Source organism: Lissotriton helveticus, chromosome 5_1 (genome assembly GCF_964261635.1).
Source record: "Lissotriton helveticus chromosome 5_1, aLisHel1.1, whole genome shotgun sequence".
NCBI lineage: Eukaryota > Metazoa > Chordata > Amphibia > Caudata > Salamandridae > Lissotriton > Lissotriton helveticus.
The window spans coordinates 1,647,503,253-1,647,518,298 of NC_136065.1; the positions used below are offsets into that span (position 1 = coordinate 1,647,503,253).

Here is a 15,046-nt window from a genome sequence, read left to right on the forward strand (position 1 = left end):
TGCAGGCAGGCTGGCCTTGTAGCTCAGTGGCAGAGCACTGGTCTTGTAAACCAGGGGTCATGAGTTCAAGCCTCATCAGGGCCTTTTTATATGTGAGTTTCTGTATGTTGTTTCCAAGTCATTCTTTCTAGGAGTCACACCTTGTCTTAAGTTTGCTTATTGACAAGCTTCCCTTTCCTGCTTTCATCGTATCAAGAAGACTTCATGAAAACCATTGAACCATAAACTATCGCCTCACCCCTTCCGATCGCCTGACGAATGCCTGACAAACGCCATTCTCACCCTGCCGGGCAAAGCCAAATAAGCCATGCATATTTGAAGTTCCTTTGAAAGTCAGAGCGAGGACTATGACCTCTGTTCCGACTGTGTCTGCATCCACAGAAAGGATGAAATAAGGATCTAGAAATTTCACCAAGGAGATGTGAACTTCATCCCCCTTAAAATACTTTTCCTCCCAGATGCCCCGGCTCTTAGTCAAATGAGGTTAATCTTCAAAACCCCAACCCCACCCCCACTAACCATAAATATCCGACTCTCCTGCTGTCCATTCAAATGATACAAGGTATCTTGTACATAGAGAGAATGTGAGAAAAAGCAGAATCACTTCATAGATTTGGTGACCTTGGATGGGTGGGCTGGATAAAGAAGTGAACCTGATTTCGGGAAAAGGAGTATCGTGATGGGGATGAGGAAAAGAGAACATGGACCACATTCACAAGTTAGAGAAATAAATATATTAGGTTGAATGGTTTTAAAAAGTTAACTTTGAGCATGAATTGTTTTTTTAAACTGCAAAGAATTAAAAAAATCAATGTGGGATTGGAGGCACAATCTGAGCAGAAAGCACCATAAGCTGCTATGGTGCAACTCTTATGCTGACTAGAAACATTAATATGATGACGCTCTTCTTTTGATATGTCTTTCAGTTAAATTTTAATGTAAGTAGCTGATACAGCACTGTTTGCAGCTCCTCAGTATATGGTTATCCCGTGACAACAATGTTTTCATCATATTTATTATTCTACAAATGTATTTTTAAATGCACTGATGTGGTGTTTGCATGCTATGCAAGACGGCACATCATTGAATGTTTATAAGGAGCATCGAATAGGATTGTGATATTTGCACCTGGAAGAGTCGGACACGCAGATCCTGAAAAGAAGTAAAAACTCTCTAGCAAGGGCCGTCTTTCCCCTGAGTTTAATCTTTAATTTTAGTGAAATGGTTTATGAAAAACCAGTAAGCTGCTCCAGGTGAGGCTCGAACTCACAACCTCGGCATGCCTCAATGCAAGTATTGCTGTATAAGTACCGCGCGCTAACCGATTGCGCCACTGGAGCTCACTGTTCTCATACCTCCCCAGTTGAGCCATCTAGAGCTGACCAAGTAGATACTGGCACTGCTCCCTTATTCACTGTGCAAGATCGACTCACATGCTAGCATGTTATCATGACTATTAAAAACTACAGTCCTAATGGAACAGATTTGATAATTCTGCTATATCATGTGCTCTGTCTATTGAACACCACATATATTTGCCAGTTCTGACACAGTCTAGGAGAAACTTATGATTATTTGTAATTAGCACATCGTAAGAATTTCCTAAAAAATGAAACATAGTCACCTAAGGCAGACGAGGTGGCCGAGTGGTTAAGGCGATGGACTGCTAATCTATTGTGCTCTGCACGCGTGGGTTCGAATCCCACCTTCGTCGGAACGCCATCAGACACTCTTTTGAAGGTGGGCATGTCTCGTAGTACAATTACACTCTCTTTCAAGACACAGCCATAATCCACTAGAAGGGCCCAACTGACTATTCCATTTTGGCAATTATGTCAAATTAAGGGAAGTGTTTTGTGCTTAATTGAAATTAGATCTTTCATGAAGTGTCCAGAGGATTGCCTTTCCCTCACTCCTGGCCTTCTAACTAACCCTGGTCGTAGTGGGCGTAGTGGGGCTCCGCGGAGCTACGCGGAGTGGGCGAGAAGCTACGCCCACTCCCGCACTCCGCGTAGCCCCACTGCGCACCTCCCTCCCGCTCTCCCCTACATACATTATTTAAGCAACTACCCTTAATAAAACAATTTTAAAGCACTTACCGTGCCCGGGGCTCGTCCGGGTCTCCCTCTTGGAATAGCGTCGTCCTGGATACCAATGCGCATGCGCGGGAGGCCGCGCATGCGCATTGGTATCCAGGAAGGGACGCTATTCCAAGAGGGAGCCCCGGAAGAGCCCCGGACATGGTAAGTGCTTTAAAAATTGTTTTATTAAGGTTAGTTGCTTAAATAATGTATGTAGGGGAGGGCGGGAGGGAGGCGGGTGGTGGCCGAATCGGCTACGCACACGGAGTGGGCGTAGTGTTGCCGGCTACGCTGTCTACGCAAAATGCGTAGAAGGCAACACTACGCCTACTCCGTGGGCGTAGCCGATTCGGACGCCCAGGGTTACTTCTAACCAGTTTGGATAGATAGACTGATAAAAAAGCAGCTCTTACTCCTAAAGTTTCAGCCATCTCAAGTGTATGACTGTTGACATATGTCTGCCCCACAGAGACAGATCACTTCTAATAAGTGAGTTCTCTATCTATCACTGATTGTGGACATACTAACTAGAGCTATCAGTATGGTCATAAATGTGAATACTCTTATGTTCTCAAATCAAAATGGAGTTTTTCCTACTTCCAAGAAAAGTGTCTTAAGCATGCTCTTCAATTTGTGCACGCATGTAGACATTCAAATGCAACTGCATTTCCATACAGAGTCTCAAAATCATAGATATCTTCATACCGCAGTAAGAATACATGAAGCGATTTACATACTGCAGGCAGGCTGGCCTTGTAGCTCAGTGGCAGAGCACTGGTCTTGTAAACCAGGGGTCATGAGTTCAAGCCTCATCAGGGCCTTTTTATATGTGAGTTTCTGTATGTTGTTTCCAAGTCATTCTTTCTAGGAGTCACACCTTGTCTTAAGTTTGCTTATTGACAAGCTTCCCTTTCCTGCTTTCATCGTATCAAGAAGACTTCATGAAAACCATTGAACCATAAACTATCGCCTCACCCCTTCCGATCGCCTGACGAATGCCTGACAAACGCCATTCTCACCCCGCCGGGCAAGCCCTGCCGGGCAAAGCCAAATAAGCCATGCATATTTGAAGTTCCTTTGAAAGTCAGAGCGAGGACTATGACCTCTGTTCCGACTGAGTCTGCATCCACAGAAAGGATGAAATAAGGATCTAGAAATTTCACCAAGGAGATGTGAACTTCATCCCCCTTAAAATACTTTTCCTCCCAGATGCCCCGGCTCTTAGTCAAATGAGGTTAATCTTCAAAACCCCACCCCCACTAACCATAAATATCCGACTCTCCTGCTGTCCATTCAAATGATACAAGGTATCTTGTACATAGAGAGAATGTGAGAAAAAGCAGAATCGCTTCATAGATTTGGTGACCTTGGATGGGTGGGCTGGATAAAGAAGTGAACCTGATTTCGGGAAAAGGAGTATCGTGATGGGGATGAGGAAAAGAGAACATGGACCACATTCACAAGTTAGAGAAATAAATATATTAGGTTGAATGGTTTTAAAAAGTTAACTTTGAGCATGAATTGTTTTTTTAAACTGCAAAGAATAAAAAAAATCAATGTGGGATTGGAGGCACAATCTGAGCAGAAAGCACCATAAGCTGCTATGGTGCAACTCTTATGTTGACTAGAAACATTAATATGATGACGCTCTTCTTTTGATATGTCTTTCAGTTAAATTTTACTGTAAGTAGCTGATACAGCACTGTTTGCAGCTCCTCAGTATATGGTTATCCCGTGACAACAATGTTTTCATCATATTTATTATTCTACAAATGTATTTTTAAATGCACTGATGTGGTGTTTGCATGCTATGCAAGACGGCACATCATGGAATGTTTATAAGGAGCATCGAATAGGATTGTGATATTTGCACCTGGAAGAGTCGGACACGCAGATCCTGAAAAGAAGTAAAAACTCTCTAGCAAGGGCCGTCTTTCCCCTGAGTTTAATCTTTACTTTTAGTGAAATGGTTTATGAAAAACCAGTAAGCTGCTCCAGGTGAGGCTCGAACTCACAACCTCGGCATGCCTCAATGCAAGTACTGCTGTATAAGTACCGCGCGCTAACCGATTGCGCCACTGGAGCTCACTGTTCTCATACCTCCCCAGTTGAGCCATCTAGAGCTGACCAAGTAGATACTGGCACTGCTCCCTTATTCACTGTGCAAGATCGACTCACATGCTAGCATGTTATCATGACTATTAAAAACTACAGTCCTAATGGAACAGATTTGATAATTCTGCTATATCATGTGCTCTGTCTATTGAACACCACATATATTTGCCAGTTCTGACACAGTCTAGGAGAAACTTATGATTATTTGTAATTAACACATCGTAAGAATTTCCTAAAAAATGAAACATAGTCACCTAAGGCAGACGAGGTGGCCGAGTGGTTAAGGCGATGGACTGCTAATCTATTGTGCTCTGCACGCGTGGGTTCGAATCCCACCTTCGTCGGAACGCCATCAGACACTCTTTTGAAGGTGGGCATGTCTCGTAGTACAATTACACTCTCTTTCAAGACACAGCCATAATCCACTAGAAGGGCCCAACTGACTATTCCATTTTGGCAATTATGTCAAATTAAGGGAAGTGTTTTGTGCTTAATTGAAATTAGATCTTTCATGAAGTGTCCAGAGGATTGCCTTTCCCTCACTCCTGGCCTTCTAACTAACCCTGGTCGTAGTGGGCGTAGTGGCGCTCCGCGGAGCTACGCGGAGTGGGCGAGAAGCTACGCCCACTCCCGCACTCCGCGTAGCCCCACTACGCACCTCCCTCCCGCTCTCCCCTACATACATTATTTAAGCAACTACCCTTAATAAAACAATTTTAAAGCACTTACCGTGCCCGGGGCTCGTCCGGGGCTCCCTCTTGGAATAGCGTCGTCCTGGATACCAATGCGCATGCGCGGGAGGCCGCGCATGCGCATTGGTATCCAGGAAGGGACGCTATTCCAAGAGGGAGCCCCGGAAGAGCCCCGGACATGGTAAGTGCTTTAAAAATTGTTTTATTAAGGTTAGTTGCTTAAATAATGTATGTAGGGGATGGCGGGAGGGAGGCGGGTGGCGGCCGAATCGGCTACGCACACGGAGTGGGCGTAGTGTTGCCGGCTACGCTGTCTACGCAAAATGCGTAGAAGGCAACACTACGCCTACTCCGTGGGTGTAGCCGATTCGGACGCCCAGGGTTACTTCTAACCAGTTTGGATAGATAGACTGATAAGAAAGCAGCTCTTACTCCTAAAGTTTCAGCCATCTCAAGTGTATGACTGTTGACATATGTCTGCCCCACAGAGACAGATCACTTCTAATAAGTGAGTTCTCTATCTGTCACTGATTGTGGACATACTAACTAGAGCTATCAGTATGGTCATAAATGTGAATACTCTTATGTTCTCAAATCAAAATGGAGTTTTTCCTACTTCCAAGAAAAGTGTATTAAGCATGCTCTTCAATTTGTGCACGCATGTAGACATTCAAATGCAACTGCATTTCCATACAGAGTCTCAAAATCATAGATATCTTCATACCGCAGTAAGAATACATGAAGCGATTTACATACTGCAGGCAGGCTGGCCTTGTAGCTCAGTGGCAGAGCACTGGTCTTGTAAACCAGGGGTCATGAGTTCAAGCCTCATCAGGGCCTTTTTATATGTGAGTTTCTGTATGTTGTTTCCAAGTCATTCTTTCTAGGAGTCACACCTTGTCTTAAGTTTGCTTATTGACAAGCTTCCCTTTCCTGCTTTCATCGTATCAAGAAGACTTCATGAAAACCATTGAACCATAAACTATCGCCTCACCCCTTCCGATCGCCTGACGAATGCCTGACAAACGCCATTCTCACCCTGCCGGGCAAAGCCAAATAAGCCATGCATATTTGAAGTTCCTTTGAAAGTCAGAGCGAGGACTATGACCTCTGTTCCGACTGTGTCTGCATCCACAGAAAGGATGAAATAAGGATCTAGAAATTTCACCAAGGAGATGTGAACTTCATCCCCCTTAAAATACTTTTCCTCCCAGATGCCCCGGCTCTTAGTCAAATGAGGTTAATCTTCAAAACCCCACCCCCACTAACCATAAATATCCGACTCTCCTGCTGTCCATTCAAATGATACAAGGTATCTTGTACATAGAGAGAATGTGAGAAAAAGCAGAATCACTTCATAGATTTGGTGACCTTGGATGGGTGGGCTGGATAAAGAAGTGAACCTGATTTCGGGAAAAGGAGTATCGTGATGGGGATGAGGAAAAGAGAACATGGACCACATTCACAAGTTAGAGAAATAAATATATTAGGTTGAATGGTTTTAAAAAGTTAACTTTGAGCATGAATTGTTTTTTTAAACTGCAAAGAATAAAAAAAATCAATGTGGGATTGGAGGCACAATCTGAGCAGAAAGCACCATAAGCTGCTATGGTGCAACTCTTATGCTGACTAGAAACATTAATATGATGACGCTCTTCTTTTGATATGTCTTTCAGTTAAATTTTATTGTAAGTAGCTGATACAGCACTGTTTGCAGCTCCTCAGTATATGGTTATCCCGTGACAACAATGTTTTCATCATATTTATTATTCTACAAATGTATTTTTAAATGCACTGATGTGGTGTTTGCATGCTATGCAAGACGGCACATCATTGAATGTTTATAAGGAGCATCGAATAGGATTGTGATATTTGCACCTGGAAGAGTCGGACACGCAGATCCTGAAAAGAAGTAAAAACTCTCTAGCAAGGGCCGTCTTTCCCCTGAGTTTAATCTTTAATTTTAGTGAAATGGTTTATGAAAAACCAGTAAGCTGCTCCAGGTGAGGCTCGAACTCACAACCTCGGCATGCCTCAATGCAAGTACTGCTGTAAAAGTACCGCGCGCTAACCGATTGCGCCACTGGAGCTCACTGTTCTCATACCTCCCCAGTTGAGCCATCTAGAGCTGACCAAGTAGATACTGGCACTGCTCCCTTATTCACTGTGCAAGATCGACTCACATGCTAGCATGTTATCATGACTATTAAAAACTACAGTCCTAATGGAACAGATTTGATAATTCTGCTATATCATGTGCTCTGTCTATTGAACACCACATATATTTGCCAGTTCTGACACAGTCTAGGAGAAACTTATGATTATTTGTAATTAGCACATCGTAAGAATTTCCTAAAAAATGAAACATAGTCACCTAAGGCAGACGAGGTGGCCGAGTGGTTAAGGCGATGGACTGCTAATCTATTGTGCTCTGCACGCGTGGGTTCGAATCCCACCTTCGTCGGAACACCATCAGACACTCTTTTGAAGGTGGGCATGTCTCGTAGTACAATTACACTCTCTTTCAAGACACAGCCATAATCCACTAGAAGGGCCCAACTGACTATTCCATTTTGGCAATTATGTCAAATTAAGGGAAGTGTTTTGTGCTTAATTGAAATTAGATCTTTCATGAAGTGTCCAGAGGATTGCCTTTCCCTCACTCCTGGCCTTCTAACTAACCCTGGTCGTAGTGGGCGTAGTGGGGCTCCGCGGAGCTACGCGGAGTGGGCGAGAAGCTACGCCCACTCCCGCACTCCGCGTAGCCCCACTGCGCACCTCCCTCCCGCTCTCCCCTACATACATTATTTAAGCAACTACCCTTAATAAAACAATTTTAAAGCACTTACCGTGCCCGGGGCTCGTCCGGGTCTCCCTCTTGGAATAGCGTCGTCCTGGATACCAATGCGCATGCGCGGGAGGCCGCGCATGCGCATTGGTATCCAGGAAGGGACGCTATTCCAAGAGGGAGCCCCGGAAGAGCCCCGGACATGGTAAGTGCTTTAAAAATTGTTTTATTAAGGTTAGTTGCTTAAATAATGTATGTAGGGGAGGGCGGGAGGGAGGCGGGTGGTGGCCGAATCGGCTACGCTCACGGAGTGGGCGTAGTGTTGCCGGCTACGCTGTCTACGCAAAATGCGTAGAAGGCAACACTACGCCTACTCCGTGGGCGTAGCCGATTCGGACGCCCAGGGTTACTTCTAACCAGTTTGGATAGATAGACTGATAAGAAAGCAGCTCTTACTCCTAAAGTTTCAGCCATCTCAAGTGTATGACTGTTGACATATGTCTGCCCCACAGAGACAGATCACTTCTAATAAGTGAGTTCTCTATCTATCACTGATTGTGGACATACTAACTAGAGCTATCAGTATGGTCATAAATGTGAATACTCTTATGTTCTCAAATCAAAATGGAGTTTTTCCTACTTCCAAGAAAAGTGTCTTAAGCATGCTCTTCAATTTGTGCACGCATGTAGACATTCAAATGCAACTGCATTTCCATACAGAGTCTCAAAATCATAGATATCTTCATACCGCAGTAAGAATACATGAAGCGATTTACATATTGCAGGCAGGCTGGCCTTGTAGCTCAGTGGCAGAGCACTGGTCTTGTAAACCAGGGGTCATGAGTTCAAGCCTCATCAGGGCCTTTTTATATGTGAGTTTCTGTATGTTGTTTCCAAGTCATTCTTTCTAGGAGTCACACCTTGTCTTAAGTTTGCTTATTGACAAGCTTCCCTTTCCTGCTTTCATCGTATCAAGAAGACTTCATGAAAACCATTGAACCATAAACTATCGCCTCACCCCTTCCGATCGCCTGACGAACGCCTGACAAACGCCATTCTCACCCCGCCGGGCAAAGCCAAATAAGCCATGCATATTTGAAGTTCCTTTGAAAGTCAGAGCGAGGACTATGACCTCTGTTCCGACTGAGTCTGCATCCACAGAAAGGATGAAATAAGGATCTAGAAATTTCACCAAGGAGATGTGAACTTCATCCCCCTTAAAATACTTTTCCTCCCAGATGCCCCGGCTCTTAGTCAAATGAGGTTAATCTTCAAAACCCCACCCCCACTAACCATAAATATCCGACTCTCCTGCTGTCCATTCAAATGATACAAGGTATCTTGTACATAGAGAGAATGTGAGAAAAAGCAGAATCGCTTCATAGATTTGGTGACCTTGGATGGGTGGGCTGGATAAAGAAGTGAACCTGATTTCGGGAAAAGGAGTATCGTGATGGGGATGAGGAAAAGAGAACATGGACCACATTCACAAGTTAGAGAAATAAATATATTAGGTTGAATGGTTTTAAAAAGTTAACTTTGAGCATGAATTGTTTTTTAAACTGCAAAGAATAAAAAAAATCAATGTGGGATTGGAGGCACAATCTGAGCAGAAAGCACCATAAGCTGCTATGGTGCAACTCTTATGTTGACTAGAAACATTAATATGATGACGCTCTTCTTTTGATATGTCTTTCAGTTAAATTTTATTGTAAGTAGCTGATACAGCACTGTTTGCAGCTCCTCAGTATATGGTTATCCCGTGACAACAATGTTTTCATCATATTTATTATTCTACAAATGTATTTTTAAATGCACTGATGTGGTGTTTGCATGCTATGCAAGACGGCACATCATGGAATGTTTATAAGGAGCATCGAATAGGATTGTGATATTTGCACCTGGAAGAGTCGGACACGCAGATCCTGAAAAGAAGTAAAAACTATCTAGCAAGGGCCGTCTTTCCCCTGAGTTTAATCTTTACTTTTAGTGAAATGGTTTATGAAAAACCAGTTAGCTGCTCCAGGTGAGGTTCGAACTCACAACCTCGGCATGCCTCAATGCAAGTACTGCTGTATAAGTACCGCGCGCTAACCGATTGCGCCACTGGAGCTCACTGTTCTCATACCTCCCCAGTTGAGCCATCTAGAGCTGACCAAGTAGATACTGGCACTGCTCCCTTATTCACTGTGCAAGATCGACTCACATGCTAGCATGTTATCATGACTATTAAAAACTACAGTCCTAATGGAACAGATTTGATAATTCTGCTATATCATGTGCTCTGTCTATTGAACACCACATATATTTGCCAGTTCTGACACAGTCTAGGAGAAACTTATGATTATTTGTAATTAGTACATCGTAAGAATTTCCTAAAAAATGAAACATAGTCACCTAAGGCAGACGAGGTGGCCGAGTGGTTAAGGCGATGAACTGCTAATCCATTGTGCTCAGCACGCGTGGGTTCGAATCCCACCTTCGTCGGAACGCCATCAGACACTCTTTTGAAGGTGGGCATGTCTCGTAGTACAATTACACTCTCTTTCAAGACACAGCCATAATCCACTAGAAGGGCCCAACTGACTATTCCATTTTGGCAATTATGTCAAATTAAGGGAAGTGTTTTGTGCTTAATTGAAATTAGATCTTTCATGAAGTGTCCAGAGGATTGCCTTTCCCTCACTCCTGGCCTTCTAACTAACCCTGGTCGTAGTGGGCGTAGTGGGGCTCCGCGGAGCTACGCGGAGTGGGCGAGAAGCTACGCCCACTACCGCACTCCGCGTAGCCCCACTACGCACCTCCCTCCCGCTCTCCCCTACATACATTATTTAAGCAACTACCCTTAATAAAACAATTTTAAAGCACTTACCGTGTCCGGGGCTCGTCCGGGGCTCCCTCTTGGAATAGCGTCGTCCTGGATACCAATGCGCATGCGCGGGAGGCCGCGCATGCGTATTGGTATCCAGGAAGGGACGCTATTCCAAGAGGGAGCCCCGGAAGAGCCCCGGACATGGTAAGTGCTTTAAAAATTGTTTTATTAAGGTTAGTTGCTTAAATAATGTATGTAGGGGAGGGCGGGAGGGAGGCGGGTGGCGGCCGAATCGGCTACGCACACGGAGTGGGCGTAGTGTTGCCGGCTACGCTGTCTACGCAAAATGCGTAGAAGGCAACACTACGCCTACTCCGTGGGCGTAGCCGATTCGGACGCCCAGGGTTACTTCTAACCAGTTTGGATAGATAGACTGATAAGAAAGCAGCTCTTACTCCTAAAGTTTCAGCCATCTCAAGTGTATGACTGTTGACATATGTCTGCCCCACAGAGACAGATCACTTCTAATAAGTGAGTTCTCTATCTGTCACTGATTGTGGACATACTAACTAGAGCTATCAGTATGGTCATAAATGTGAATACTCTTATGTTCTCAAATCAAAATGGAGTTTTTCCTACTTCCAAGAAAAGTGTCTTAAGCATGCTCTTCAATTTGTGCACGCATGTAGACATTCAAATGCAACTGCATTTCCATACAGAGTCTCAAAATCATAGATATCTTCATACCGCAGTAAGAATACATGAAGCGATTTACATACTGCAGGCAGGCTGGCCTTGTAGCTCAGTGGCATAGCACTGGTCTTGTAAACCAGGGGTCATGAGTTCAAGCCTCATCAGGGCCTTTTTATATGTGAGTTTCTGTATGTTGTTTCCAAGTCATTCTTTCTAGGAGTCACACCTTGTCTTAAGTTTGCTTATTGACAAGCTTCCCTTTCCTGCTTTCATCGTATCAAGAAGACTTCATGAAAACCATTGAACCATAAACTATCGCCTCACCCCTTCCGATCGCCTGACGAACGCCTGACAAACGCCATTCTCACCCCGCCGGGCAAGCCCTGCCGGGCAAAGCCAAATAAGCCATGCATATTTGAAGTTCCTTTGAAAGTCAGAGCGAGGACTATGACCTCTGTTCCGACTGAGTCTGCATCCACAGAAGGGATGAAATAAGGATCTAGAAATTTCACCAAGGAGATGTGAACTTCATCCCCCTTAAAATACTTTTCCTCCCAGATGCCCCGGCTCTTAGTCAAATGATGTTAATCTTCAAAACCCCACCCCCACTAACCATAAATATCCGACTCTCCTGCTGTCCATTCAAATGATACAAGGTATCTTGTACATAGAGAGAATGTGAGAAAAAGCAGAATCGCTTCATAGATTTGGTGACCTTGGATGGGTGGGCTGGATAAAGAAGTGAACCTGATTTCGGGAAAAGGAGTATCGTGATGGGGATGAGGAAAAGAGAACATGGACCACATTCACAAGTTAGAGAAATAAATATATTAGGTTGAATGGTTTTAAAAAGTTAACTTTGAGCATGAATTGTTTTTTTAAACTGCAAAGAATAAAAAAAATCAATGTGGGATTGGAGGCACAATCTGAGCAGAAAGCACCATAAGCTGCTATGGTGCAACTCTTATGTTGACTAGAAACATTAATATGATGAAGCTCTTCTTTTGATATGTCTTTCAGTTAAATTTTATTGTAAGTAGCTGATACAGCACTGTTTGCAGCTCCTCAGTATATGGTTATACCGTGACAACAATGTTTTCATCATATTTATTATTCTACAAATGTATTTTTAAATGCACTGATGTGGTGTTTGCATGCTATGCAAGACGGCACATCATGGAATGTTTATAAGGAGCATCGAATAGGATTGTGATATTTGCACCTGGAAGAGTCGGACACGCAGATCCTGAAAAGAAGTAAAAACTCTCTAGCAAGGGCCGTCTTTCCCCTGAGTTTAATCTTTACTTTTAGTGAAATGGTTTATGAAAAACCAGTAAGCTGCTCCAGGTGAGGCTCGAACTCACAACCTCGGCATGCCTCAACGCAAGTACTGCTGTATAAGTACCGCGCGCTAACCGATTGCGCCACTGGAGCTCACTGTTCTCATACCTCCCCAGTTGAGCCATCTAAAGCTGACCAAGTAGATACTGGCACTGCTCCCTTATTCACTGTGCAAGATCGACTCACATGCTAGCATGTTATCATGACTATTAAAAACTACAGTCCTAATGGAACAGATTTGATAATTCTGCTATATCATGTGCTCTGTCTATTGAACACCACATATATTTGCCAGTTCTGACACAGTCTAGGAGAAACTTATGATTATTTGTAATTAGCACATCGTAAGAATTTCCTAAAAAATGAAACATAGTCACCTAAGGCAGACGAGGTGGCCGAGTGGTTAAGGCGATGAACTTCTAATCCATTGTTCTCTGCACGCGTGGGTTCGAATCCCACCTTCGTCGGAACGCCATCAGACACTCTTTTGAAGGTGGGCATGTCTCGTAGTACAATTACACTCTCTTTCAAGACACAGCCATAATCCACTAGAAGGGCCCAACTGACTATTCCGTTTTGGCAATTATGTCAAATTAAGGGAAGTGTTTTGTGCTTAATTGAAATTAGATCTTTCATGAAGTGTCCAGAGGATTGCCTTTCCCTCACTCCTGGCCTTCTAACTAACCCTGGTCGTAGTGGGCGTAGTGGAGCTCCGCGGAGCTACGCGGAGTGGGCGAGAAGCTACGCCCACTCCCGCACTCCGCGTAGCCCCACTACGCACCTCCCTCCCGCTCTCCCCTACATACATTATTTAAGCAACTACCCTTAATAAAACAATTTTAAAGCACTTACCGTGTCCGGGGCTCGTCCGGGGCTCCCTCTTGGAATAGCGTCGTCCTGGATACCAATGCGCTTGCGCGGGAGGCCGCGCATGCGCATTGGTATCCAGGAAGGGACGCTATTCCAAGAGGGAGCCCCGGAAGAGCCCCGGACATGGTAAGTGCTTTAAAAAATTTTTTATTAAGGTTAGTTGCTTAAATAATGTATGTAGGGGAGGGCGGGAGGGAGGCGGGTGGCGGCCGAATCGGCTACGCACACGGAGTGGGCGTAGTGTTGCCGGCTACGCTGTCTACGCAAAATGCGTAGAAGGCAACACTACGCCTACTCCGTGGGCGTAGCCGATTCGGACGCCCAGGGTTACTTCTAACCAGTTTGGATAGATAGACTGATAAGAAAGCAGCTCTTACTCCTAAAGTTTCAGCCATCTCAAGTGTATGACTGTTGACATATGTCTGCCCCACAGAGACAGATCACTTCTAATAAGTGAGTTCTCTATCTGTCACTGATTGTGGACATACTAACTAGAGCTATCAGTATGGTCATAAATGTGAATACTCTTATGTTCTCAAATCAAAATGGAGTTTTTCCTACTTCCAAGAAAAGTGTCTTAAGCATGCTCTTCAATTTGTGCACGCATGTAGACATTCAAATGCAACTGCATTTCCATACAGAGTCTCAAAATCATAGATATCTTCATACTGCAGTAAGAATACATGAAGCGATTTACATACTGCAGGCAGGCTGGCCTTGTAGCTCAGTGGCAGAGCACTGGTCTTGTAAACCAGGGGTCATGAGTTCAAGCCTCATCAGGGCCTTTTTATATGTGAGTTTCTGTATGTTGTTTCCAAGTCATTCTTTCTAGGAGTCACACCTTGTCTTAAGTTTGCTTATTGACAAGCTTCCCTTTCCTGCTTTCATCGTATCAAGAAGACTTCATGAAAACCATTGAACCATAAACTATCGCCTGACGAACGCCTGACAAACGCCATTCTCACCCCGCCGGGCAAGCCCTGCCGGGCAAAGCCAAATAACCCATGCATATTTGAAGTTCCTTTGAAAGTCAGAGCGAGGACTATGACCTCTGTTCCGACTGAGTCTGCATCCACAGAAAGGATGAAATAAGGATCTAGTAATTTCACCAAGGAGATGTGAACTTCATCCCCCTTAAAATACTTTTCCTCCCAGATGCCCCGGCTCTTAGTCAAATGAGGTTAATCTTCAAAACCCCACCCCCACTAACCATAAATATCCGACTCTCCTGCTGTCCATTCAAATGATACAAGGTATCTTGTCCATAGAGAGAATGTGAGAAAAAGCAGAATCGCTTCATAGATTTGGTGACCTTGGATGGGTGGGCTGGATAAAGAAGTGAACCTGATTTCGGGAAAAGGAGTATCGTGATGGGGATGAGGAAAAGAGAACATGGACCACATTCACAAGTTAGAGAAATAAATATATTAGGTTGAATGGTTTTAAAAAGTTAACTTTGAGCATGAATTGTTTTTTTAAACTGCAAAGAATAAAAAAAATCAATGTGGGATTGGAGGCACAATCTGAGCAGAAAGCACCATAAGCTGCTATGGTGCAACTCTTATGTTGACTAGAAACATTAATATGATGACGCTCTTCTTTTGATATGTCTTTCAGTTAAATTTTACTGTAAGTAGCTGATACAGCACTGTTT

The 15,046-nt window shown here is 44.0% G+C and overlaps 15 non-coding genes across 15 annotated transcripts; 11 read left to right on the forward strand and 4 right to left on the reverse strand.

Moving 5' to 3' along the window:
* The first annotated feature begins 12 nt into the window (after positions 1–12).
* On the forward strand, positions 13–84 carry TRNAT-UGU (transfer RNA threonine (anticodon UGU)). The gene has a single exon. It is a non-coding gene; the product is annotated as a tRNA-Thr (tRNA).
* Positions 85–1,245: 1,161 nt separating this feature from the next.
* TRNAI-UAU (transfer RNA isoleucine (anticodon UAU)) lies at positions 1,246–1,340 on the reverse strand. Its single transcript has 2 exons — positions 1,303–1,340; positions 1,246–1,281 (listed from the first exon to the last, which is right to left on the reverse strand). It is a non-coding gene; the product is annotated as a tRNA-Ile (tRNA).
* Positions 1,341–1,632: 292 nt separating this feature from the next.
* On the forward strand, positions 1,633–1,714 carry TRNAS-GCU (transfer RNA serine (anticodon GCU)). Its single transcript has one exon. It is a non-coding gene; the product is annotated as a tRNA-Ser (tRNA).
* A 1,116-nt stretch (positions 1,715–2,830) lies between these two features.
* On the forward strand, positions 2,831–2,902 carry TRNAT-UGU (transfer RNA threonine (anticodon UGU)). The gene has a single exon. It is a non-coding gene; the product is annotated as a tRNA-Thr (tRNA).
* A 1,169-nt stretch (positions 2,903–4,071) lies between these two features.
* Positions 4,072–4,166, reverse strand: TRNAI-UAU (transfer RNA isoleucine (anticodon UAU)). Its single transcript has 2 exons — positions 4,129–4,166; positions 4,072–4,107 (listed from the first exon to the last, which is right to left on the reverse strand). It is a non-coding gene; the product is annotated as a tRNA-Ile (tRNA).
* A 292-nt stretch (positions 4,167–4,458) lies between these two features.
* TRNAS-GCU (transfer RNA serine (anticodon GCU)) lies at positions 4,459–4,540 on the forward strand. Its single transcript has one exon. It is a non-coding gene; the product is annotated as a tRNA-Ser (tRNA).
* Positions 4,541–5,656: 1,116 nt separating this feature from the next.
* Positions 5,657–5,728, forward strand: TRNAT-UGU (transfer RNA threonine (anticodon UGU)). Its single transcript has one exon. It is a non-coding gene; the product is annotated as a tRNA-Thr (tRNA).
* Positions 5,729–7,270: 1,542 nt separating this feature from the next.
* On the forward strand, positions 7,271–7,352 carry TRNAS-GCU (transfer RNA serine (anticodon GCU)). Its single transcript has one exon. It is a non-coding gene; the product is annotated as a tRNA-Ser (tRNA).
* A 1,116-nt stretch (positions 7,353–8,468) lies between these two features.
* On the forward strand, positions 8,469–8,540 carry TRNAT-UGU (transfer RNA threonine (anticodon UGU)). The gene has a single exon. It is a non-coding gene; the product is annotated as a tRNA-Thr (tRNA).
* Positions 8,541–9,694: 1,154 nt separating this feature from the next.
* Positions 9,695–9,789, reverse strand: TRNAI-UAU (transfer RNA isoleucine (anticodon UAU)). Its single transcript has 2 exons — positions 9,752–9,789; positions 9,695–9,730 (listed from the first exon to the last, which is right to left on the reverse strand). It is a non-coding gene; the product is annotated as a tRNA-Ile (tRNA).
* A 292-nt stretch (positions 9,790–10,081) lies between these two features.
* TRNAS-GCU (transfer RNA serine (anticodon GCU)) lies at positions 10,082–10,163 on the forward strand. Its single transcript has one exon. It is a non-coding gene; the product is annotated as a tRNA-Ser (tRNA).
* Positions 10,164–11,279: 1,116 nt separating this feature from the next.
* TRNAT-UGU (transfer RNA threonine (anticodon UGU)) lies at positions 11,280–11,351 on the forward strand. The gene has a single exon. It is a non-coding gene; the product is annotated as a tRNA-Thr (tRNA).
* A 1,169-nt stretch (positions 11,352–12,520) lies between these two features.
* Positions 12,521–12,615, reverse strand: TRNAI-UAU (transfer RNA isoleucine (anticodon UAU)). Its single transcript has 2 exons — positions 12,578–12,615; positions 12,521–12,556 (listed from the first exon to the last, which is right to left on the reverse strand). It is a non-coding gene; the product is annotated as a tRNA-Ile (tRNA).
* A 292-nt stretch (positions 12,616–12,907) lies between these two features.
* TRNAR-UCU (transfer RNA arginine (anticodon UCU)) lies at positions 12,908–12,989 on the forward strand. Its single transcript has one exon. It is a non-coding gene; the product is annotated as a tRNA-Arg (tRNA).
* Positions 12,990–14,105: 1,116 nt separating this feature from the next.
* On the forward strand, positions 14,106–14,177 carry TRNAT-UGU (transfer RNA threonine (anticodon UGU)). Its single transcript has one exon. It is a non-coding gene; the product is annotated as a tRNA-Thr (tRNA).
* Positions 14,178–15,046: the final 869 nt, after the last annotated feature.